General features: G+C 36.7%; 1 protein-coding gene across 5 annotated transcripts in view; it reads left to right on the forward strand.

Annotated features, from left to right (window-relative positions):
* LOC148675276 (transcriptional-regulating factor 1) overlaps window positions 1-24,402 on the forward strand; it is a 96,477-nt gene that overhangs the window by 20,599 nt on the left and 51,476 nt on the right. For all 5 annotated transcript variants that reach the window (XM_088626437.1, XM_088626436.1, XM_088626433.1 and 2 more), the window contains exon 2: window positions 11,196-11,253. The gene's annotated coding sequence lies outside the window, so the exon portion shown is untranslated. The remainder of the gene's footprint in view (window positions 1-11,195; window positions 11,254-24,402) is intronic.

Genomic DNA, 24,402 nt, shown 5'->3' on the forward strand with positions numbered 1-24,402 from the left:
TCAAGGTGTATAAAGGAGCCTTACAATTCTTTCATCTTATCAGTATTACAGATAATATTTTGTAGTGCTTACCTGTAATAACTTCTACAACCATTCTTTTTCAAAGGAAATAAGTAATGGCTTAAAGTAAAAAAGAAATTAAACCTGCCACCATAAGTGTCTGATGAAAGCAACCTTTAATTTAACTTTACTCATCTGTCTCAGAAAGGAAGGCAGAACATAATGTGAAGTGCTATACAACATCTTGTGATCCATAGTAGAAAGAACATGTCCATTACTTGATTAAAATTGTTATTTAGGAAAAAGGCTATGTTAATTCAATATTTCTGGTACTTTTCCAGTTCAGTTACAATATGGAATTCTAAACATTTTTTTTCTTTTTGTTCTTAATGAGATTAATCTTCAGTGATTTTTCCCATAAACATTTCTCATTCTGCAAGTTCCTATGAGTTAGAAGAAATTACAGTGTAGACCTTCGGCAAGGTGAGTTAAGCTATCTTTAGCCTTAGAGTGTACTGTACATTACTGGCTTCCAGTACACTGACAAAACACTGTATGCCCATTTTAGACTATGTTAATTTAATCAATTTAGCACTCTATGCAGTTTAGGTAAAGTAGCTGATAAGAGACCACCAAAGAGCAGACTTCTGGTTACAGTGAAAGTATTGTACCTGGAATTTCAGATGACATCAGTGGTTCTACAGTACATAACACTGCAGGAAGCACCCCTGCCTCTCAGTGTTTATATTCCAGAATGCTTGCCTGTCTTAAGGTTATTCAGTGTACAAGTTTTCAGAAGTCAAGTCATTTCTGACTTTTACTAAACTCACTTTAGAAACTAGATTAATATTAGCAAGCCGTTCTTCTGTAAATGTAAAAACACTTTTGTTTGGCCAGATGCATTTCTTGACACTTGTACCTGTTGTATCACTTTGATGGCAAAATCTTTCTCGGAACTCAACCACGTGATTTTTGAGCTCTTTCAGCCTCCTGTTTAACCTCACCTGCTTTATAAGAAATATATGCAATTTTTTTCCATTAAGCATTTAAATACCAAGAACACAGTTTGCTCTTAGATGATTTCTGTAGTTTCAATTCTCAGTGGTATCCTGTCAATATTTTATCTGAATTAACTTTGTAATTAGATGGACTTTAGTTAACAACTGGAATCAAAGCATATAATAAGCATTGTTAATTACAGTAGGTATAAATGTACATAGTACTAACAGATTAACTTCATAAGCTTGATAAATTTGAGTGAACATTAAGCTCTAAATAGTCAGTTCATGACTTCAGGTACTTAAATTAGTTTACTAGTAGTTAATTACTACTATTCAAGAAGTATCTGTATTGCAGTAACTAACTGTTGTTTCTACTGCCTCATTAAGTGCTTAGTGCTTGACACCTGAATTTGGGTTATATAAGCCTATCCAATTAAACTGTGTGAGGTAACTTTGTATGTGAGAAAAGGATCTAGTGGTGTCTGTACTGTATGGCTTAGTGTTACTGTTGCTTTTTTCTCAGATGCTTCTCATTGTGTGGAAACAAACAAAGGCTTGTAAGTGTTCTTTACTCTGAGTTGTTTTAAACATTTTAAACAATCGGTGTGTCTGGGGCGGTGTTGTGGGTAGTGCTGCATTTTAAAAGATCTGGAAAACCTCTATATCTTATGATTTGGGCAAAAAAAGTCAATTTAGAATGCCGCGTTTCCTAAACTGAGTACTTGTTATTTCAAAACATACTGGTATCTTAATTTTGTTTATTAAACCATATTATACAGTAACTTGCGTTCTTAACCGTACTTTGTTTTTTTATTTCTCGTTTTGAAGCCTTTGACTTTGACTTTGACTGGTTCTGAATGCGCAGGAAAAGGGCGTGGTGCAATTGATTGCCCATTGAAGATAACTGTGACAACAGAGTAACAAACTATAGGTTTACTTTAAATTAAAATTTTAAACGATATTTTTTAAAAATGGCAGGCAAACGAGTCCAAACAGTCCAAGGGGGAAATCCGGCGCGCAGTCCAGGGTCCAGGTAATGGGAGATCCATCCAAGACAGACAAGGTTAAAATCCGGAATGGGATCCGGAACAGGAACAGGGAGTAAAACCAGGGTAACGAGGCCAGGTGAGCCGAGCCCCGGACTCAGACGGTCAGGACACCGTGATGAAGCCTATGTCATCTCTCCTGGACCCGCTGGTGGACGGGCTTCCGGGCGTCCATCTCCCTGTGCTGAGCCAGGAATAGCGAGAGCACCAGGCTTAAATAAGGAGACAAAACAGGAGGCAGGGGCACACAATCATCTAAAATACGAAAGGGTCGGAGCCCCCTTAAGAGGAGGGGCTTAGGATTGTGACAGAGGGCCGACGATCGTGACAAAATGTCTATTATGAACTTGTATGAAAGTGCTCAGCTGTATAAATGGCACAAATTTAGGTTTCTTTGGATAAAAGTGGTGGTCAAATATGGTTATTATAAACATTTATTATTAACTTATTAATAACCATTAATATGTTAATGGTTATAACCATAATAACCATTTGTTTATTATTAGCCAAATGGTTAATAACCATAATGGTTTTGACAAATCTGCATTTGTTTTCACTATTAAGGGCAACATTTACAGTATGGAAAGATACACGGCATACATACCTACCCATTAGTATTTAACAAAGATTTGGGACAAAGCATCTTTAACAACAAGACAGTGTAAGTGGAAAATCAATGGCAGTACCCACATTTAGAGTTTTGTATAAAACATAAAAATGGAAAAAAAGAAAATCTTTCTGATTTTTAAAAAAATGTTAAATTTCGTGAAGGGATGTAGTGAACAAGGTTACTAGGTGTTGTGAAACATGCTGAAAGGAGAGGGTAAAATATCAAAAAATGGGATTTAGGAGAGTTGTAATTAAAGATTAAACATAGACTAAATATAGAGCATAAGTATTTTCTCCAGAACAACACTTCAGATATCAAGATGCCTCAGATTCAGCCGTAGTCAAAGATCAACCTTAATAGATTGGTTATACAAGATTAGATTAGCAAGATTACTTTTTATTAAATTAAGAAGCTTTTAAATTTGACTCCTAGCTGCTTTTAAAGCAATGCATAAACCAATTTTTGTTACCGTCCACTAATCGTTGTAAGAGGTTCAGGCGAAAAACCTAGAGAGAAAGAGGTTTTTTAGGGTATCTCTGTCTGGTCAGGTAAAAGTTAGGTCTCAAAACAGAAGGGCAGAGGCAGTAACTGTATAAAATACAAACTCTTACAGGCCCACAAGGTGGAACAGTGGTGAGCATTGCTGCCTCGCAGCACTGAGGCCCTGGGTTCAATTCTGGACCTGGGCTGCTGTCTGCATGGAATTTGCATGTTCCTCCCAGGTTCATGTGGGTTTCCTCCAGGTGCTCCTGTATCCTCCCGCTATCCAAAGACATGCAGGTAGGAGAATTGACTTCTGTAGAAAAGAGCAATTGGCCCAGGTGTGAGTGTCCTGGGTGTGTCCTGACTTGCGCCCAGTGTTTCCCAGGAATGATGGTGAACTCTTACAGTACACCCAACCAATAACCAAAAGAACTGCACTACACAATATACAGTAGTAAAAATTACATATTCAACTACTACAATTAATAACAGTACATTCATATGTAAAATGTGCCGTCATAAACAAGCACATCAGCAAAAACGTCATACGAATTTACTGTAACAGCTATTTAACTTGAAACTGTTAAATTGAGTTCACTGGAATTTATTAATTGGAATTAACTGTAGATACTTTTTAAACACATTTTGCCATTTACTGCATTGCTCATAAAACATAAAGATTTTGTAGTAGCCCAGAGAAGTATTTGGAACTGCTTAGTATTGGAATTTTAGTATTGTTCTTATCTGTGAGCTGAGTGATACAGTCATAAATAACTGAGAGGTAAGAAAGTCATGTGCTTAGACTCCTAAAAATGACTAGAATTTACTGTACATGACAGGCTCAGGCAAACTGAGCATGCAGGTGTCAGTAAGTAAGTTGAGTAAATCCCCCTTATCAGTGAACCCTACTGAACAGTTAAATATATACACACAGATTTACTCAGCAGCTGTAAATTTATCTTGCTTTTACGGTATAAGACATTGAGAACAGCACTCTGGAGTTCACGAGAGGGCAGGTACGACGCCCCCAGGGAATATATACCAAGTGAACAGTATGTGTGCTGCTTGTGTAAGACTCGTATACGTCAGACCGATTCTGCCTTACGTTATTCGTCACATTGAACCGATGGTCAGGCTTCACAGAGTTAAATCTTGGCAGCCTTGATGTGGCAGCCCTCCAGATAGCAGCTTTCTTGAGTGACAAACCTGACAAGACTGGGCAGAAATCAGACTTCCAGTCCTCAATCCACTAGTTTATCAGGTTTGGCAGAATTTATAATTCTGCTTAAATATGCAGAATATTGTATGATACAGTATATACGTAACACTAGGGTCAATGCCCCTTTTGCTTCTAAAACATTTGCACCTTTGTAGAGGTGATAGAAGCCCAGTTCAGTGTACCAGAGACCCCTGGCTGGATTAGTAGGGTGGAGGAAAGGTCCCTAGTAGTACGTTCACTGTCCTTCATAAATACTGGGACAGTGAAGTCAAACTTGCTATTTTTACTGTATACCCAAGCAATTCGGATTTGAGATGAAAAGATGAATATCTGGCGGAAGTACAGAATTTAAACCAATGACACCACTTATAGGTCTAATCTTTTTATTTCTGGGTATTTCTGTGTTTATATTGTCATACCATTTTAGCGTAATAGCACCTTTTGTGTTCAGTCTTCCCATTTCAAGTGAACATAAGTATTGGGCCAAATTAACTTAAAGTAAATTAAAGTAGTATTAAACCTAGTATTTGGCTGCAAATCCTTTGCAGGCAATAACTGCTTCAAACCTGTGATCCACTGACATTACCAAACTCTTGTCTTGCTGCATGATGACATGCCAGCCAATCTGAAGGCATTTTTTTGTACAGTACATAGGCAGACAAGATGTTTCTGTACAGTTCTGAAGTCATTCTATTACCACAGTCATTACTTACGGGATCAATATAGATGAGCGAGCCATTTGAAAATAGCAATTTTGACTTATGTAAAAACGTATGTAATTATAAAATATTTCCGCTGTATGGTGTATGCTGCTGTTGGATTTTCTTCGACTGCAGAGATAAATAACTTACTTTCATTTGGGTCTGTAGATTTAGTTATTGTGCCACTGTGTTCAGCAACAGGCTTTCTGTGACACGTAATTAACAAATTGTCAGAACCATATCATGACATAAGAATGCAAGCTTAGCCTCCTGAAACTACTGTAGTTAAAGGTCTAACCTCAAAATGCTTCTTCCATGAGACATGTATTTCTTGGTATTTTTGTCCCAAAATGAACCCATGTACAGTACTTCACTTCATGAGTTAATTAGTATTGCCCATTCACTTCACATCTGTAACAGTAATAATTAGTCATGTACATTACAGATGCTGCTCTCCCTCTTCAAATTTAAAGTTTTTTTTTCACTTGCTTTAAAACCTCTCATATCACAGACATGAGAATGCTTTAGGCTCTGTATTATTGCAAAGTTGAAACAAGGATGAAGTGGTCTGACACTAAAATTAAAAAATGACACTGAGGCTTGTATATAATCAAAATATTGACTCACTAGTTGCCAAATGCAAATTCAAGACTTTCAAAATCTTTCTAAAATGTAATTTGGTTTAGTTGTGTCATTCATATTTTTGTAAATAATTTAAAAAAAATACACAGCAGATATAAACTTATTTTGCTGGGAATAAAACAACCAGCAAATTCCATGCTATAGCAATCTTCCCCTATCCAGAAGGATAAGGCACCGCATCTTTTCATGGGAGAAAAAAGATGCGTGGTTTCAGTGGTTGTTTCAGTGGTAAAGTCTTCATTTTTTGCAGTAGGGGAAATAATTTGTTGTATGTATTTGTAATTTAACTCATCAATGCATCCATTTTCTAACTACTTCAATACAATGTCGTGGCAAGCGAAGGGCACAAAGCAGGGAACACCTTGGATGGGACGCTAATCCAGCGCAGGACACACATACACTGACACCAGGGCCAGTTTTCCCAGAAGCCAGGTCACCTGCTACCATTTACTATTTATTTGGAAACGGAGCCCCTGGAGGAAGCTCACACAAATGCGGGCAGAGCATACAAACTCCATGCAGATAACACCCCAGGTCAGGAACTGAACCCAGGGCCCCAGCGCTACGAGGCAGCACTGCTAGCTGCTGTGTCACTGTGCCACCTAGTAACTCTTAAACACTTTTTTTTTCTTATGAACCGAAAACAGAGGCCATGACGACACCCCCCAGAGGGGAATTTTGTCACGTATGCGTTGTTCTTTAAAAGGTGATGTGTGATACAGTGGTACTGCAGAATGGTTTCTATTTACTCGTTTGATACCGATCTAACGACATTTGCAGTTAAATTTCAAATGATTCCCTTAATGAAAAGTGAAATATTTTCAGCAGTTTGCAGTTTGTGAGATGTAAGTGCATAGTACATTTACAGTCCTTTTTTAGTTAGAGTCTCTTGTATCTTTCATGCTTGTCTTTATTAACTCCAGAACTGCGTGCTGTCATACCCGTTTTACTTTTGACTGTCCAAATTCTACAGTACATCACCATTTGACAGCCCTTCCCTGAACAAACTGCCGGGGGGTGAACATCATACTTGATTCCACCTTTCCAAAGTGCAGTGTGTGTGATTTAATGCAAATGTGTTTTTTTTTTTTTTTTATTCTGAACACTTCACATTACTTCTTTGGCAGTAATCCTTTCAGATTTTGCAAGCAGTTTTTGATTTATCTATTCCCGAAAAAACACCACGTAAATCAAAAACCTTAATTTCCCTTAAGAATGCATGTAAAAAGAGGGTGTTTGTGTTCTGGGTCCACTCCTGGCCAGGGGGTTCAACACCCCAATCACTTTTAGCCAGTTATGAAGTTCAGACCATTGCATATAATTGTTTTAAAATGTTTTAATAATTATGAGATGATGGGAGGCAAACAGTGTCACCCAAAAACCACTGTTCACCTGATGTGCATGAAAGTACTCACAGTATATATTAAAAAAGGAGAAGGAAAATTGCATGTTTTACTGTGCATCTTATTCCATGGCAAATAAAACTTCAGAATATTTTTTATTTCCACAATCATCTAGTTTTCTTTTCATAGTGCTTCCATACAGGGTTGGTATTTTTCTAGGTTGCATCCATTTTTCATGCAGTGATTTCATGAATCATATGTATTGGAAATACAAATATGAATATGAACTTAAAACATAGCTAATTAAAAGTATCTTCTCATGCATATCAAAAACAAAAATTAAACTGGCAGAGCAGAAAACATTTTTGGTTTTTCTAGCAGAATGTGACAAACAAGTAGTTCAGTTGGAATACAGTTATTATATGTCATTATAGATCTGAGTACTTTAAAATATTCTTACAGATTAAACTAATCTAACCTAACCTTTTACACTGAATTTCATATATACATTTTTCAGATGTAATTTTTAAAATTAAATTCAGTATTGTGTATTATTCTAAGTTCTTCATATTATTGAAGTTCTTTCTTCAGTACATAGAGCCTTTTGGGCATTTAGCCTACACAAATATATCCGTTAGTTTATTTTATATATTAAAAATTGTGGAAAGCTAGGACTTTGCCTTCCCAGATAAGTCCTTTTAGAGCCTTTATGTAAGATAAATGCTTCATACAAGAAGTGTATAGACATATATTAACGTGCAGAAAGATTGCCAAGTAATGTTTGTACGTACACATGAGTTGTGCAAAGAAAGAACTAGACTAGTACCATGGAGATGCACTTGGTGTGTAGAGTTTTGCACCCACCAGTCAATATAACTGATCAAGAGAGGAGTGAGAGTGAAACAAGGGAAATGGGTTGCTGAAATGACTGTGAAGAAGACTGAAGGTCTATGGCTGACACTGAATGGATCTCTAAATGAAACGGTAACTATGCTCTTCTAATTAAGCAATGCTAGGGAAGTTAATTCAGGTTGTGAAATTTACTGTGTTGAAATGTAAGCAGCAGGGTAGGTTTTGTACATGTGATTTCTTGTGTGGTCTAACGGCTCTGCAGGTAGAATACCTGCTACACCACAGTTTTGTGAACTGAGATGTACTTCATGTGTTGTGCTGTTGCCTTTTCCTTCTGTGGTTAATAGTGTAGTAAATAAGAGGTCACGTATGCTTGTTTGTCAGCTTCTGTCTTTCAGTAACCCTTTGTGGAGTTACGAAGCTGATGATGTCCATTAATATGGTTATATGCAGTACAACATCTTACAGTACTGAGACTGTGGTCTGTGAGACTTTGCATCACGGGGGCAACACAGCAGCAAGGTAGTTAGCATTATGGGTCCAGGGTTCGAGTCCTGCTTGGGTCACCTGTCTGTGTAAAGGGCATGTTCTCCCTGGGTTGGCTGTGACTGTAGAGAAAAGGAACAAAGTGAGCCTTATGAGAAGTGGAATGGCCTGCTTTCAACAGAGGCCTGTCTGTTACTGCTTACACTGAGAGGGGTCAAACGTCTTTTAGGAGCTCCAGAATTAAAAGTGCCGCACAACAGAGAAGTGAAGCTCTACCCTTTCCACACTGTTGTCAGTAGGCAGAATATGTGGGATCAAAACCTGCTTGCGCTGTACGTCTGCTGATCATTACCTACAGCTACAGCTTGTGTTGTACATTGTGTAACACATTGTGCGATGGCTTAGAAATCTCAACTTGGATATAAAAGTCAACATTCCTACCTGCTTGAAGCACTTTGTTTGGTGAGTATTTGGTACACTTTGCGTAGAGACGCTAGTGTCTTCAGAACAAATCAGCAGGCGATGCCTTTGGAAAAATGATTGTGTGAAAAAAAATAACTGAAGCAGTAGACTTTTGGAAAAGTTATTATTTATCAGACAAGTGTACTGGCAAGTGAAGGGCTTTGAGAAGATGCAGAAGCCTGTTTATTAAACCTCTAGTGATTAGGGAATGCCAAAGAAAAAGTAGACAGCAGCTTTTTTGTCACAATTTCTGATAGATGGCCACTGAAGAGCACCTTATTTAATGAAAGAAAAGATCTTAAATGTTCCCTCAAAGGAGCCAAACAATACCTATTTCAGGAATGTTGGCGGCAACTACTTCAGTTTAGATGGAAGGCTTGCTGGGAATTGAACATGCCAAAAAATAGTACTCTGAGATGAACAGATCCTAAAATATTAGTCCAGTCAAAATTAGTAATATTACAGCTGAGACCAGTCAGTAAAAATCATTGGATTATTGTGCAATTCCTTGAGTGAAATAGAGGACTAGAAAGAGAATCAAATACTTAAGTGATATTTAGATGTCATGGAACTTTTCCTTTAAGAACATGTTATTTTAGACAAAGAAATCTAGCAGCAGTTTAACAAAATAATTACAAAATGAAGTCACCTGCTTACGTCTGTGCCACAGGCAACTCTGTGTAGCTGGTCCAAAAGCATGCAGTCTATTTGAAGACTATTACTCTTAACTCTGCAAAGAAGGAAAAAATTAAACACAGATAAGCTAAAGGGGATGGATGAGAAAATGCTCTGTGGTTGTTTTCAGGAAGCTTCAGAAAATAAAAAAGAAAAATGACTGCATTTCCTGAGTTTCCCTGAAACTGTTCTGTCCTCTTTGAAATAGAAATTGCTAACAACAGAAACGTTTGTCTTACAATTCAATGAGTTTGGCACTATTTCTAAAATTGGTGATTAAAGTGATTAAACAAAACCCTGTAGAAGATTAATGTAATCTAGTTTATATTGAGTTTGGCCTGACAGCTTTCTAAATAACAGTTGCCTCCTATGTATAGTGTATTGCCTATGTATTGCTTCCTATTTATACTGACATTTATTCTCACATTTGAGATCTTTTTCATCATCACGTTGTTAAGGGGTAAGAATAAGTGTCCAGATATGTAATGTTTCCAGTCCTAGTAGTAGCAATAATAATTGCTTTTCCATTAATGTAGTGCTTTTCGTACCAAAGGACTTTACAGATACACAGGAACGCACTTCATCTACCTCTGAAATGCAGCCCCTACAGTATCTAATGGGCAGCTCTCATGTACCAGTAGTCCCACTATACAATGGAGGAACATAGTACAAGTTTTTAAGATTAACCACTGTGATTATTCTGACTGCCTGACTAATTTTATTTTGCCATCTCAAATTGAAACGTAAACTGCAGACCTTAACTGGCAACCGCAACACAGGCTCACTGTCATGGGCAATTTCGGCTGTTGTCTTGTTAGCCGCAACTGTCTTCACTGTGTGCTGAGTAAAAATCCCATCTTAATTGTATCTGGCCAACTCCCAGACCATGGATGTCAAATGGATTCCTGCCTGAAGTCAATAAGTAGCATAACCTGAAATTGAGATTCAGGTCTCTGGATAGTATAGCAAGGTTTCTCCTTTTATGCTTGGACTTTGAAGCCCCATTTAATAGCATGTTAATATCCCAACACAGAATGTCAGCTTTCTTTGCATCTTATGCAAGAAGATCTGTTCCTTTGTAAGATTAATGCAAAACCCCAATGTTAATATTCTAAAAACCATGTTGGAGGCCAACAATGGATTTTTTTAACCAAAGTTCCACAGATGTCCTCTGGGGAAAATACAGCAGTGTTTATCAAGTGAATGAAAATGTTTTTTTTTTTGTTTTGTTCTTTCCTGGTATAGTTTACAGCAATTGGTGATGTGTCACACGATAAAAGCCACAATCTTGTTTCAAATAAATGAAAAGTGATATTGTTTCAAGTGTCATTTCATATAATTTCTTTTTCATTAGTCTATTTTTGTTAGACAGTTATACTCTAGAGATAGCAATGGGGAGTATCTGAGTGCCATATGTTATATTAACCAGATGTTTTACAGAAGATTCCAAATACTTATACTGATGATTGTAGTTCTGAAGACACATTTGTACTGTATGTATGAGAATCATTCGATATTGAACCTCAGTACTTTGCATTCTGTTTTATTAAAAACACATGGAAAATGCTACACAGACAATTTTGTGTGTCCATTGGGTAGCTGTAAAACCTATATGCTTTACAAGGAGGACCATTTGAGTAATGCTAATGACATCTGTTTTTCTTTTTCTTAACAGATCCCAGGATTCTCAGCAGGGATTTTGTGGACGATTGTAGCCAAAGTACATGCAAAAGGTACATTGAATTTTCTAATAGAAAAGCAAACACTTTCTTTTCTTAAAAACAGAGAACTTTTAACAATGGTTTAAATTTTTGATGAGAAAAAAATGTTCAGTATCTACATTGGCTCTGGTGCATGTTAAATTTTCTGTGGAATCAGAAAAACTAGTGAAATAACCCTGTTTCAAGAACATTAAAATGTTAAACCCATTTATTAAGATTTTTTGCAATTGAATTAGGAAATGTGGAAGCCTGTCATTAAGCTCCAACTAGATGTTGGGATAATATTGAGTATCATCCAAAAAGGAGAGCAGGGTAGTCCTGTTGCGAGGTGTGGTCTGTTTCACATTCTGCTTTGTGAAGGGTGTGTGGTGACCCGGAACTAATTGGATCAACTCAGAAGCCTAGCAGATGTTTTATGTTAAAAAATAGAGAGTTAATAGAGAGTTTATAACCACCAAGACAAAATGAACTAATATTAAACTTTTATCTCTCTATTTATTGGGTATATATAGGAGTCTCTTAGTTAAATCTTCTTGATTTAACAAAAAAAAATCAAATGAATAATATTCTTACAACTATATGGTATAACATTGTTTTTTTCTTGTTTTGTTGTTGTTTCATATATTTGCAAGACATACTTTCATGGTACTCGTATAATGCATGATACCATAAAGTTTGGTTGCTGTAGTTAACAGCAGGTATTTTAGTTCTATGGGTTTTCTTGCCTTAGAAATATGAAGAAGATTAGTATCAAGGATAGAAGTGTTTATCAAGTGAATGAAAATGTTTTTTTTTGTTTTGTTCTTTCCTGGTATAGTTTACAGCAATTGGTGATGTGTCTCACAATAAAAGCCACACTCTTCAAAGTTTCAAATAAACGAAAAGTGATATTGTGTCATTTCAAATAATTCCTTTTTCATTAGTGTATTGTTGCTTAACAGTAATACTCTGAGATAGCAATGGGGAGTATCTGAGTGCCATATGTTATATTTATCAGATGTTTTACAGAAGACTCCAAATACTTATACTGATGATTGTAATTCTAAAGACACATTTCTATGTTTGTGAGTCAAACATTTTGTGTAAAGCTTGTGTAAACATTTTGTGTCAAACATTTTGTGTAAAGGTCGTGTAAAGGTGTACATACTTTTTGTCCAAATTTCCACATTTAATTAAGGTCTGGAATGAGTATAGCATTGAATATTCTGGACTGAAGGTGAGTGATTCAGTTTCTCCTGATCCAGCAGGGATCATCACAAGTGTCCCTGAAGAAGCCCAGCCCTTCGGCTCAATGGGATTGTAGGTTTGAAAATTGTGAAAGGTGTGTTTCTTTCATTGTGTCAACCTGCCGATGTTCTAATAATGAGGTGTGGTACAGTAGAGATGGTGTGGTTATGCAATAGAGTCCATGAAGGAAAGACAGCAGATGAAGTGAGAGGAACCCCAGGCGGGCTGAGAACAGCCCAACCTTTCTCATTCTCAGTGCGTTTCTGACGTAGAAAGTGGGTTTAATACTGCGTGTCAAAGATGTCTCCCAGTGCACCCTGGGATGACTCATGCTTCATCTCGCTCTTGCCTCGTAAGGTTCCTGACCAGAGCCCAGAGAGGCTTTACTCTTGCCTCGCTGTACAAAGCTGGCGTTGATGCTTCGCACCTGTTCAGAATGCAAGGCTGTTACTTTCTGAATAAATTCTTCTGAAGGTCGGGTCACGGGAAAATAAGTAAATATAAATAAATCTAACTAAGATGGTTTCCTTTAAGTGCTACTGAACAGTATCTCATTGAATTTAAGTATTAACAGTGACACTTCTGCCATCTTTTTAAATATGAGATCATTGGCAGTTTGTTTTTTACCACATTTTGCAGCTCTGGTTGTAAGACATATGAAAATGTTTGTTTATGGCACAGCATTTTAACCCCCTCTTCCAGAAACATCACACTCTTTTGTTTTACTTCTGAAATACAAATAATAATAATTGTTTAAATTTGTGTAGGGATTTTTCATCCCGAAGATTTCCATAGCACTTTACATACAGTATACAGTAAGAGGGGTTCCATCAATGAAGTGCAGTATCCACCTGGGTGACACATGGTAGCCGTTATGAGGAGAAGGGGGAAATGACTTCACCCAATTAATAAAAGAGAAAATCTAGGAAAGCAGCATTACGCAGTCCCAAAGGTGAAATTTGGACAGTGGGGTTAACATCCCTACTCTTGTGAACAGTGCCAAATAGTCAGACCCTTAGATGGAGCTCGGTCTCATCCGAAGGAAAACACCTCCTATAGAACAGTGACCCCTGTCAGACATAAGACAGCCAATGTCTTGTCTACCAACACTACTTATAGCAGCAACCTGGTTTTCCTTAGACATCTCCCATACTAGCATTGATGAAGCCTAAGTTTCTCTCATTCCCGTTTTCTTGCCTTCTGAGATCTGACTACCAAATCGTCACACTGCTGTAACAATGGCAAAAATTTTTGGAATGTTGAGAATATTCTGAAAAGTAAGTCTAAAACTACTTATGTTTCCTTTTTTATTAAAGCATCTTATTTCTTGGCATGTAGTTTTCACCCACTTTTACAAGAATGTCATTTACCTCTGTTGTGAATACTTCAATCAATCGATTTTGTGCTTGTATAGCACCTTTTCATCAGAGGATTCTCAAGGTACTTCATATTAATTATATATAAAAAGGAAGTGTACAGAAGCAGAAGAAGATTAATGCAAAATTGTATAAATGATGAGATTGAAAGAGAGAATTATGTTAGGAATTGAAGGCCATTGAGAACAAGTACAGTAAGTCTTGAGGCGAGCTTTAAAAACATCAGGAGGTGGTGTGTTTTGAATGTAAGATAAGATAAGATCACTTTATTGGTCATATACAGTACAATTTCTTGCATCAGGAAGTTGTCTTTTCCCATACCCCAACTTGCTCTCCATGAGACAGACAGGGAGAGAAGCTTGGGGTCAGTGCGCAGGGTCAGCCATTAATACGGCGCCCCTGGAGCAGCTGGGGTTAAGGGCCTTGCTCAGGCAACCAACGGTGTAGGATTCCTCTGCCGGCTGCGGGATACAAACCGGCAACCTTCCAGCCACAGGCGCAGATCCTTAGGCACAGAGCCACCGCTCCGCCCAGAATACACTTCCTGAATATAGTCAGGAAGTGTGTTCCAAGGAAGAGGGGCTGGTGATGAAAAGCCCTGGTCCCCTAACATACGATGTGAGGTCCTTGGAACGTGAGGAGTCTAGAGGGAGAGGAACAAAGTGAGTGAATGAGGACGAGTGGGGATAGTAACTCTTTAAAGGAAAGGTGCACCGCAGACAGACCATGCAGAATCTGGTACGGCAGGCCAACAAGAGAATTGTAAGTCTGTCCTGAAAGAAATTGGTAGCCAGTGCAGATTTTTCAGCACATGAGAAATATGTTGAGATTTTGTAGACCTGGTCAGCACTCGAGCAGCACAGGTACAGTATGGATATACACTAGTTTCTGAAGTAATATCTTGGATGATCCAGCGTTGCTTTCATCTGCTCAAGACTAGACTACTGCATGAACTAATTTCACGGTATCAGTGGGAGAATGAATTCGTCTTAAACGGGATATGTTTCATAAATGGTCGAAGGATGTGTTGCAGACTTAGTGGTCTTGTGATTTGAAAAAGAGGGAAGAGTCAAAAATCACCCCTAAATTTTGTCCATTTCTTCAGTTAATTGTGGGTCACAGTGCAGAAAAGTGCCTGATTTGTGTCCCAAATGCAGGTAGTATTAAAGGAGAATGGTTGTATTTGTGGTTTGGATTTTGCTGCTGTTGAACATTTTGTCTACCCCAGCTATCGGTTTGGGCGATAGGACGTTTTGCGCGATTTATCAGATATGTCACTTTGTTTCCATTGTTCTGAAGATTAAATTGACTGAATTTCAAACATTAATGAAAATTGTGTGCATTTGATTATTTTCTTATCCTTAATCTTTCCTTGGTCTTCAGTGTTTCCCTATTTTAAAAAATCTTTGAGTTTGTCAAAGATTGTATTCCTTGTGTGACTCTAAGCTCCTCCTACAGACACACTGGTGGACATATTTCACACTGTGTACATGAGAATTGAATTAAAACAGAGCTTCCACCTGTGATCGTTATTTAATGATCCAATTCCAAACCTAGAAGGCTTGTTCGGGTGATAACCATTTTTCTCATTAGATCCTTTGTATGTTGTAGTTGTTATATTTTACTACCATTGAGTTATTGCATAAATTCAGAAATCCTCTACATGGTCCTCTTTTATCTTAAAATGCTCTTGATTCCACAAGTTTGAACATGATATGTGAGCTCTAGAAATGCAAACAAACCTATGTTGTTTTTTAATATTGTTTGAAAACATCTGGAGCTAGAGCTTTATGTTGATGTGCTTGTTGTTTAATGAATTCTATTCCACTTTCTACTAGGCAGGCTAATACAGTGCATTTCTATAAATCATGATTACATTTTTTTTTATTTTAGCTTTAAATATTAACACTCTGATTTGGTATTTTTGCTATTTTAATTACATTGTGCACTGTGGGATATGGCAGTATGAAGAGTGCTATAAAAATATTTTTTCATATTGTGCTAATTCAAATGGAAGCAGGTGCTTGATCTGGCCAGTCCATTATACTGACTGTGTAGAGTATTGCATCTTATAGAATAAGAATAGGAACTCATTCAGCCAGATGGTAGATGTTACTAAGGAAAGTTTGCATTGTAGGTCATGCGAAGCTTTTGCACTGATTGATTAGATTTTGATGTGAAAAACATTTAACTTTACCTCATTTATCAGTCATCTTTAGCCTTTTAAACCATTTAAGTGTATACATAATCTCTCCAGACATTAATTGACCTGTATTATAGTAATGACTGAGATGTTTAAAGAAATGTATGGTTAGAATAATAAAGAATTTCATTAAAGGTGTAGTGATTTCTGTAAAACTAAATATTCAGTAGACTACTATTATTGCTGATTTTAATGGGCATAAAAGCAAAGGGGAATCATCAGACCTTCAACTCTCTTTTTTTAAGTTCACCTTGAATTTGGGCATTCTTAGGATTTACCAGTAATAGAATATGAGACATCTTCACCCTATATAGGAAATACATTAGAAATAAATGTGTTGCAGAATAGTATTAAATCATACTGTTGACACTGGAAAAAATAGTGAATTTAAGTTAATTTATATACAAAAATGAACCCCAGTTAATGTCAAGACATTTTTCCATGTTAAAACTTGATGCATTTAGCTGAGTAATTCTGCTTATTTCTTTGGTATCATGTCAAAAGATTCAATTTCTATCTTACTGATTGATTTTGCAATTGTACAATATGCAAAGTACTGTAAGAACTGAAGATCAAAATACTTTTAACTTAGCAAGCTTGTCAGGGCACTTTCTTTTTAACGACACTAAACATTCTTGCATGTATCCCTTGTTGGTTAGGAAGATAATAGGCCACTCGAGCTTTTATAATTGCACAAAGGGTGGTGCAGTCTACTGTACCTGTCTCACTTTGTCTGTAGTAAATAATATATGCCTGCTTTGCAACTACACAATACGATATCAGTTTTGACACATTAAAAGGGGAAAGCCAAGGTGAAACAGAAAAAAGATATGGACTATACCAAACTGCAGTTCGATAAGTATTCCAATAAATGTTTGTTCTGTGATGTGTCTATAATGCAGCACTTCCAGTATCAACAATATGTCTTCTTAATGAGGACTCCTGACTGAGGAAAGATAGCTTTCTGTTATATTAAAAGGAAGGGCACGTGTACTGATGCTTGTTTTTTTAAACAGATATTTGCTAATATGTTCTGTTTTTTAGAACATAAATTTCTCGGGACATGTCCCATTTCAGGAGTCCCCCGTGATGTTTCTGGAGGGACGGTGTCTCTGCAGCTGTTTTACTGTATGTCTTTCTGCCTGAAGAACCGGAAGAAGCTGTTAAACTGGTTCAAATAAGCCAGTAATGAGTTGATCCGGGGCGTTATAAGCTCAGCTGGACTGACAGCCTGTAGACACACCTGCCGTTGAGGACCATAAAACAAAAAGACCACTACTCTGTATCAAGGACACACTCAGTTCTTTGAGAAAAGGGTTTTAAAGCCTGTAATCTGCACACTGTGTGACGTGGTGTGTTGTTGGTGTGGTGCACCCTGGAGGGACACCAGCATCCAGTCTAAACTGTAGCAACGTCCAGCTGCAAAAATGAATGCATTGGAGAATAGTCTGAAGAAATTCAAATGGCGTCAAGATTGAGGAACTCGCAGAACCATACGAACATAAGAAAAGTTATAAATGAGAGGAGGCCATTCGGACTATCTGGCCTGTTTAGTAGTAGCTTCTGGATTCCAGGGATCCCATCCAGCCATCCCTATATGGCATATACTGTGTAAAGCCACAGTACCGGCTTCAACCACACGTCTAAGTAGATTGTTCCACACTCCCACAACAGTTTGGGAGAGGAAGAGCCTCATGTTTTTGCTTTTAAATGGACCCCTGTGTAGAATCCAATGTACAGCACGTGGCTATGTGCTCCCAGAACTGTTTGGAAAACAACAGTGAGAACCTTATTATGGAACAGCTGGAAACTGATACAGTACACAGCAACCCGAAATTGACAAGGGTGATTGCAACATTAGTGGATATGAACTATTTCAGGGACAAGAAAGACAGAAGTGGGTAGCACAGTATATCAAAGACTATTCAGGCCCAGGAACTTAGTCTTGAGGAATTTGTATGGGTCAGACACCTAAAAATGTGATTTGTGCTTTAGAAGCCATTGATCCATCTCTTCCAGCAGTCGCTAAGACGGGTAGTTCCATGAATTGAAGAATTAGTAATGTGGTGCCTGTCCAAAAGGGAGGTAATAGAACTCAACCAAGTAATTATAGCTCTGTAGGTGTGACGTGTGTTACATATTAGGTTGTGTAAACAATTATTAGAACCAAATTGGCAGATTAAAAAAAAAGAGCCTAGGGTATCGTCAACATGGAGTTTTTTAAAGGCAACTCATGATTAATTTGTTAAGTGTTCTTTGAATGAGTAACAACATGTGTTTAACTAATATGTGTCTAACTCCCCCCGCTGTAGCAAACCCCGTGTGTAGGTGTACATCTCAAAATTAGTAGTTGTTTACAAAATGGCCTTTTTGTCATGTTATATTATACTAACATTTCAAATATTCATACAATATTCTAAACATTTATATAACATTTTAAACAGTTTGGATTGTATATATAATTCATATTACTCAGTTATAGCTGGTCTCCCCCAGCTCAGGAGAACCTTTTCCTTCAGGCACAAAAAAGCCACCTGTTATGATATTTCTCTTGTTCTTCGGGGTCCTACATGCAGAAGATAAATATAACTTTTACTGTATCTGTTATATTGTGTAAAAGTTTGTGATAGTTTTAAACACCTTTAGGACCTCTGTTTTTATTTTGTGCCTTCTGTTATTCTGTGTGTGTACACACAAAGCAGTATAAGCAAAAGAAAGTTAGAACCTTTTGTTTAGTTGTATAAAGATGTTTATTGTTTTTTCAGTATTCTGTTTTTTAGGACGTGGTGATGACTGTAGGCTGGAGTCTACTCTGTCACAGTTCCTCATAAAAGGTCCTGAAATTAAAGATGGCAGTTATTCATGGAAATCCATATGTCTGGCTTGACAATGGGTTAATGGATAGAAACCAGAGAGTAGACTTTTACTAATTTACATGTATATCAGTGGTCTATATTCTGATATAGTAAAAGCCTAGCTGGATAAAATAGGTATATTACTTGAAATACCTGAAGTATAGCACCCAGATTAATTTAACCTTGTCTCATTCATACTTAACTATTATATACTGTAGCTACATTTACCAAGAGGTTAGGTAAATGGAAATAGTAATAAAATATATAATTATAACTGGTAAATAAGACTAATAAGTGAATAAATCAGTTGGTGGCTAGTCTTGGCAATGAATTGTACAGTGTTATTGTTAGACACTCAGAAATACACCAGAAATGTGATGATGTCATGTGCTGGAAGGCAGACATGTTGGCTGAAACCTTTAAATATCAAAGTGTTTAAATATCCTTAATTAATTACAGTACCAGGACATCGTAGCAATGTCCTTACAAAAACTTGAGTTTCCATTCAGGCTACAGAATTTAATTTGCTGTTGTTGAAGGCATTGTAAGATCTGGATGTGGTTCTGTTTTTCTTTAAAACAAGACAATTACTGTAAGTGACATCAGACTGCCACCTTCCCTTTTCTTCACAATATTGTGATTTGCACCAGTGAAATATAAATTAGAGCTGAGGATCAGCCCAAGCATGCACTGTTATTTAGGAAGTTTGCGATTCTTCAAAAAGGGCTTGGCCTGGCAGGCAGAATATCTTGAGGTGCCATCTCTTGGCAGGGGTTGCCAATCTGCTAAACAATACTCAAATGTTTCAGCCAGCCTACTGAAAGAATTACATTGTTTCATCTTGTATTTAGGAGTTGAAGGTGTGTCTTTTGTCATTGCTCGGTGCTTGTATTTATAGATAAATAAAACATTTAGAATTTTATATGCATTAACTAGCCTACACTGTCCACTTGCTGTTTGTGTGTTTGCTGCAAATACTCTAAATTAACCACTAAAAACTTTTAAAGATTAATTTAGAGTACTAAAAAAATACTAAAAAAAACTAGAGAACTAAAAAGTGCAAAATACCAATAGTTTTAATGAATTCACGTCCAAGACAGTAAAAGTATTTTAAAATTCGTCAAGAACATTGTAATGCTCTAAAACATATACTGTACTGTACCGTAGTATGCAGCACATTTTATTTTTATTGTTTCAAAGCATACCATTTAGAAAGATTATTGACACTGTTTTTATTTTGATGTGTGACAAGATCACTATAATTTCTAAGACCCTCACTATAATTATATTGTACTGCAATTTCCTTTTTGGTATGCAGGGCATTTTCATATTTCATTTTTTTCATATTTAATGTACTTTAAAGATCAGCATAATCTGGTATTATATCTAGTTCAATGTAAATTAGGCATCAAATAATCAAAAGACATTACAAATGTAGTGTCAGGATTATGAAAGATAATTGATGTGGTTAAATCGCTCATTAGTAAGAAATGGACCTTTTTATATTATTATATTGCTTGTTCTTTGTATTTTGATTTATATTTCATATTTTCCTTGAAGAAACATTTAGAACGTGGATGGACTCTTTGAGAAATACTGTGGAGGTTTCTTATCACCTCATGCTCCTGGAACGCACGCTTCTCAGGAAAAATGAAATGAATTTTGCATAACTGTTTCAAAGGGGCAGAGTCCTGTTTTTCACATCCAGCATTATACAATCAACATAAAAACACTTCAGAAAGAAGTGCTTTCTTTTTTCTTCAAAAACAGCTGAGACACATCCACACATATAATTAACACTGTCACAGTTACTTTACTAGGCCTCTTCATTTAATTAAAAATATTATGTTTTATGGTTAGTAACAGTGCACTCTGCATACATATTAATGTTCAGCTTCCTAGAGAAGAGACTGATAGCAGTCTGCCATGATTATTGTAGGCAGTGTGCCTATTGTTTACACATGTGAAATAAGAATATACTGGATGTGAAGTCTGTGTCTTCATTCTGAGGTTTCTTATCAGTATCCTCTAAGGAGGTGGGATTGAATATGAGCTGCAGTATACAGTGGAAAATATGCAAATGGAATTAAATATTATGAGTATTAAAAAAGAAACATGCCAAACTAGTTGTTCATGGGTGTTATTAGATAAAGTGATTACATGTTTTTGGTATCATTTTTTTAATTCGTCATTCATGACACTTTGTTCATGTGGTCAGTTTTAATCAGAATAATTATTGTATGTCATATACTGTATGGCTGCCTTGCAGCACTAGAGTCCTGGGTTAATTTCCAGACCTGGGGTGCTTTTTGCATGGAGTTTATGTGTTCCCCGTGTGTTTTTGTGGGTTTTGTTCAGGTGCTCCAGTTTAATCCCACAGTCCAAAGACGTCCTGGTAGGTTAATTGGCTTTTGGGAAAACTGGCCCTGGTGTGAGAGTGTGTGTGTGTTTGTGTGAGTGTGTGCCCTGAGATGGACTAATGTCCATCGACATTACTGTCCCCCACTCCCTGTACTGGATAAACTGGTAAGAAAATGGATGGTTGGATGTGCTGTACAGTATATTCAATATAATGTCAATACACCTGTTACAAAAAAGATTGTCCGTTTCACGATAACCATTTTTCTTTTGATGCTTTATAATGCAGTGCATAAAAAATACAACAAACCACAGTTACGCAAAAAAATGATGATATATCACTTTATGATTTTAATAGAAATTGATAAAATCTTGCATTTCATTATTATTAAGATCAGTGTAAACTCTGAAATTCCCTCAGGTATTGATAATGAAAATCAGTGCTTTCTGGCATTTGTTTTTATTTTTAAAAATTATATTCTCTTTAGGAATTAGTAATTGTGTATGTATATAGAAAGTTAATTTTTCATCATTTCTTAAATTACTAGATGTGAGTGAAAGGATGTGCACATTTTCCCCCTGGCTTTAAGATTTTAATGCAATTCAAAGTGAGAATATGTCACAAGAGATGCATGTTATTTTATATAATAATTTTGCCATATGGATGAACGTAGTGCTGTTGATTTTTCTTTTGGGTGAGCTGAGGATGAAGTGCTGTGTTACCACATGAGACTAGGGATATGTGTATTTTTATTAGTACATTGTTTTTTCAAAAGCTAGGTTTTGGTGCTTGTATTGTATTGCATAAAATAGGTTTGTAGAAACATAAGCTGTACTGTGACCATGGTTTAGTATTCACATATTACAAAGAAAGGAGAGCCTGTAATCCTTCTGCTGTATGGTAGCTCTGTACTATCTACTCACAGTATACAGTATGTGAAATGCAGTGACATATATTATCAGAAAGGATGATAACATTGTGGACAGAATTTCAGAAAGACTGAAGTAGGCAGACTAGTAACATAATTCAGTCTGTCATGTACAATGATAGGAGAAGACTATTCGTCATGATTGCAGAAGGCTGAAGGTCATTGAACAAAACACAAAAGGTGATGTAGCGCCTCTGACTTAATTGCAATTTCTGAACTATTCTTTAAATATTGTAATGATAACTTAAGCTTCAGCTGAAGTTCTCCAGACTGTTTTTATACATTCTTCTTCTTTTTCACAGCCTTAGTCCCAGACTGTCCTGGGGTCAGCTGCTTTGGTTGCTCTTCTCCACTTGTCTCTGTTGAGCACATCTTCCTCACTCACTTCATATCCCCATACCCCCATATCTTTTCTCACACAATCTATCCATGTCTTTCTAGGCCTGCCTCTTCCCCTGTTACCTTCCATCTCAAATTCCATTACCCTCTTTGTTACTTCCTCAATGTCCCTCCTCATGATATGTCCATACCACCGTAACCTCGCCTCTCCCATCTTTTCAACCACATCCACCACCCTACATCGTCTATGGATTTCTTCATTTCTGATCTTATCCTTCATTGAAATCTGCAGAATCCATCTCACCATCCTCATTTCAGTTCTTCTCATCAAGTTCTCTTCCCTCTTTCCAGCTGCCAAGCATTCAGCTCCATATAGTAGTACAGGTCTAATCACAGTCTTGTACATTTTGCACTTTAACTTTCTAGGAATTTTCCTGTCACAGATTATTCCAGTTATTTCTCTCCACTTGTTCCATCCAGCTTTCACTCTTTGTTTTACTGCCTCCAGTGTTTCTCCTCCCTACTGTTTTTATACATCGTCGATGGGGGAAAATACCTTGTTGTGCAAAGCTTGTCAGAAACATAAAGAAAATGTCTAGAACAAGACAGCAAAGTCTTAGTGAGTCCAGATAAGAGTTTTCTTACCAGTAATTAAACTAGAATTTGTGAATGTTTCTAACATATTACAAAAATAATCATTTTGAGGAAAATGAAGCTGTTCTCACATTTTACTTGATTTTGTCACAAGGAAAGGATACAGTAAGTGTTATTGACGTGCTTTCACACCATAGGGCAATTACTTTATTTCTCACTAATATGAAGCTGTCAATTCATGGAAAGTAGAAAAGTTTCTACATTTACTATATATTTACTATTGGAGGCTGGAGTTAATCACTACTGACATTACTCATAGTGTCATGTAGTTGGTTTCAATGACAGTTAACGTTACACATGTCTATAAAAAATGACTTTGAAATGGAAATGGTCATTTATCAACCCTGACTACATTGTCTTCTCTAGTGGCTTTGAAAGTTCAAATGCTTCCACAAGTCTTTTTTTCTATTCTGCGTTGAGTACGGTACATTTCTAACAAGGAACTATGAAATCAGATTACACTTAACATTCTAAAACATGAAAAAACTGAAAGAAAAGGAATGCTCAGAATAGCTTTTGCAAGAGGTTACAGTAACCTTATCTATAAAAGCTTTTAAAATTGTTATTTCTGATGAGAAAAAATATCTGAAATCTAAATCTAATGTCTAAAAATCTAGACCTTTCAAACTACTCGTACATGTTCGTGCATTTCCTTCTTTAAAACCACTTTGCACATAGTGACCAAAATCAGGCACAATTAAAACTCAACTATCTCTGAATTGCATCTTGTCTTTCTGGTAAACACTAGAGTGTTGGGTCTTACAGGTGGCTTTGTTGCAAGAATTTCCAATATTTTTGCACAGGCTTTCTGAAAATTGTTAGACAACGTTTTTTGTCTCTTTAGTTGGCATTTGTTTCTTATGATATCTGTATCATTTTCCATGGGTTTTCTGTGTGACTTTGTTTCATTTCAAATTCATAGACTTTATCTTAATAATTATTGGAAATCAGATGTTTAAATGCTGTACTATGTGTGTTATTGTAAATCTACAGATTGCTAAGGATGCCAGATGCTTCATTATTTACTATGAGCCCACAAATCGTGAAATGACACATTCAAAAATATACATTACACAGCTTAGATGATTTGACCCTGTAAAGCACTACACTGGCTGATGTACATGTCTTGTCCTGGTAAAGCTTGGATTACTCAATGAGGTGTACTAGGGCGGTGCGGTGGCTCTGTGGCTATGGATCTGCGCCTGTGGCTGGAAGGTTGC

This window comes from Lepisosteus platostomus, chromosome 3, assembly GCF_059453375.1.
Source record: "Lepisosteus platostomus isolate fLepPlt1 chromosome 3, fLepPlt1.hap1, whole genome shotgun sequence".
Classification (NCBI taxonomy): domain Eukaryota; kingdom Metazoa; phylum Chordata; class Actinopteri; order Semionotiformes; family Lepisosteidae; genus Lepisosteus; species Lepisosteus platostomus.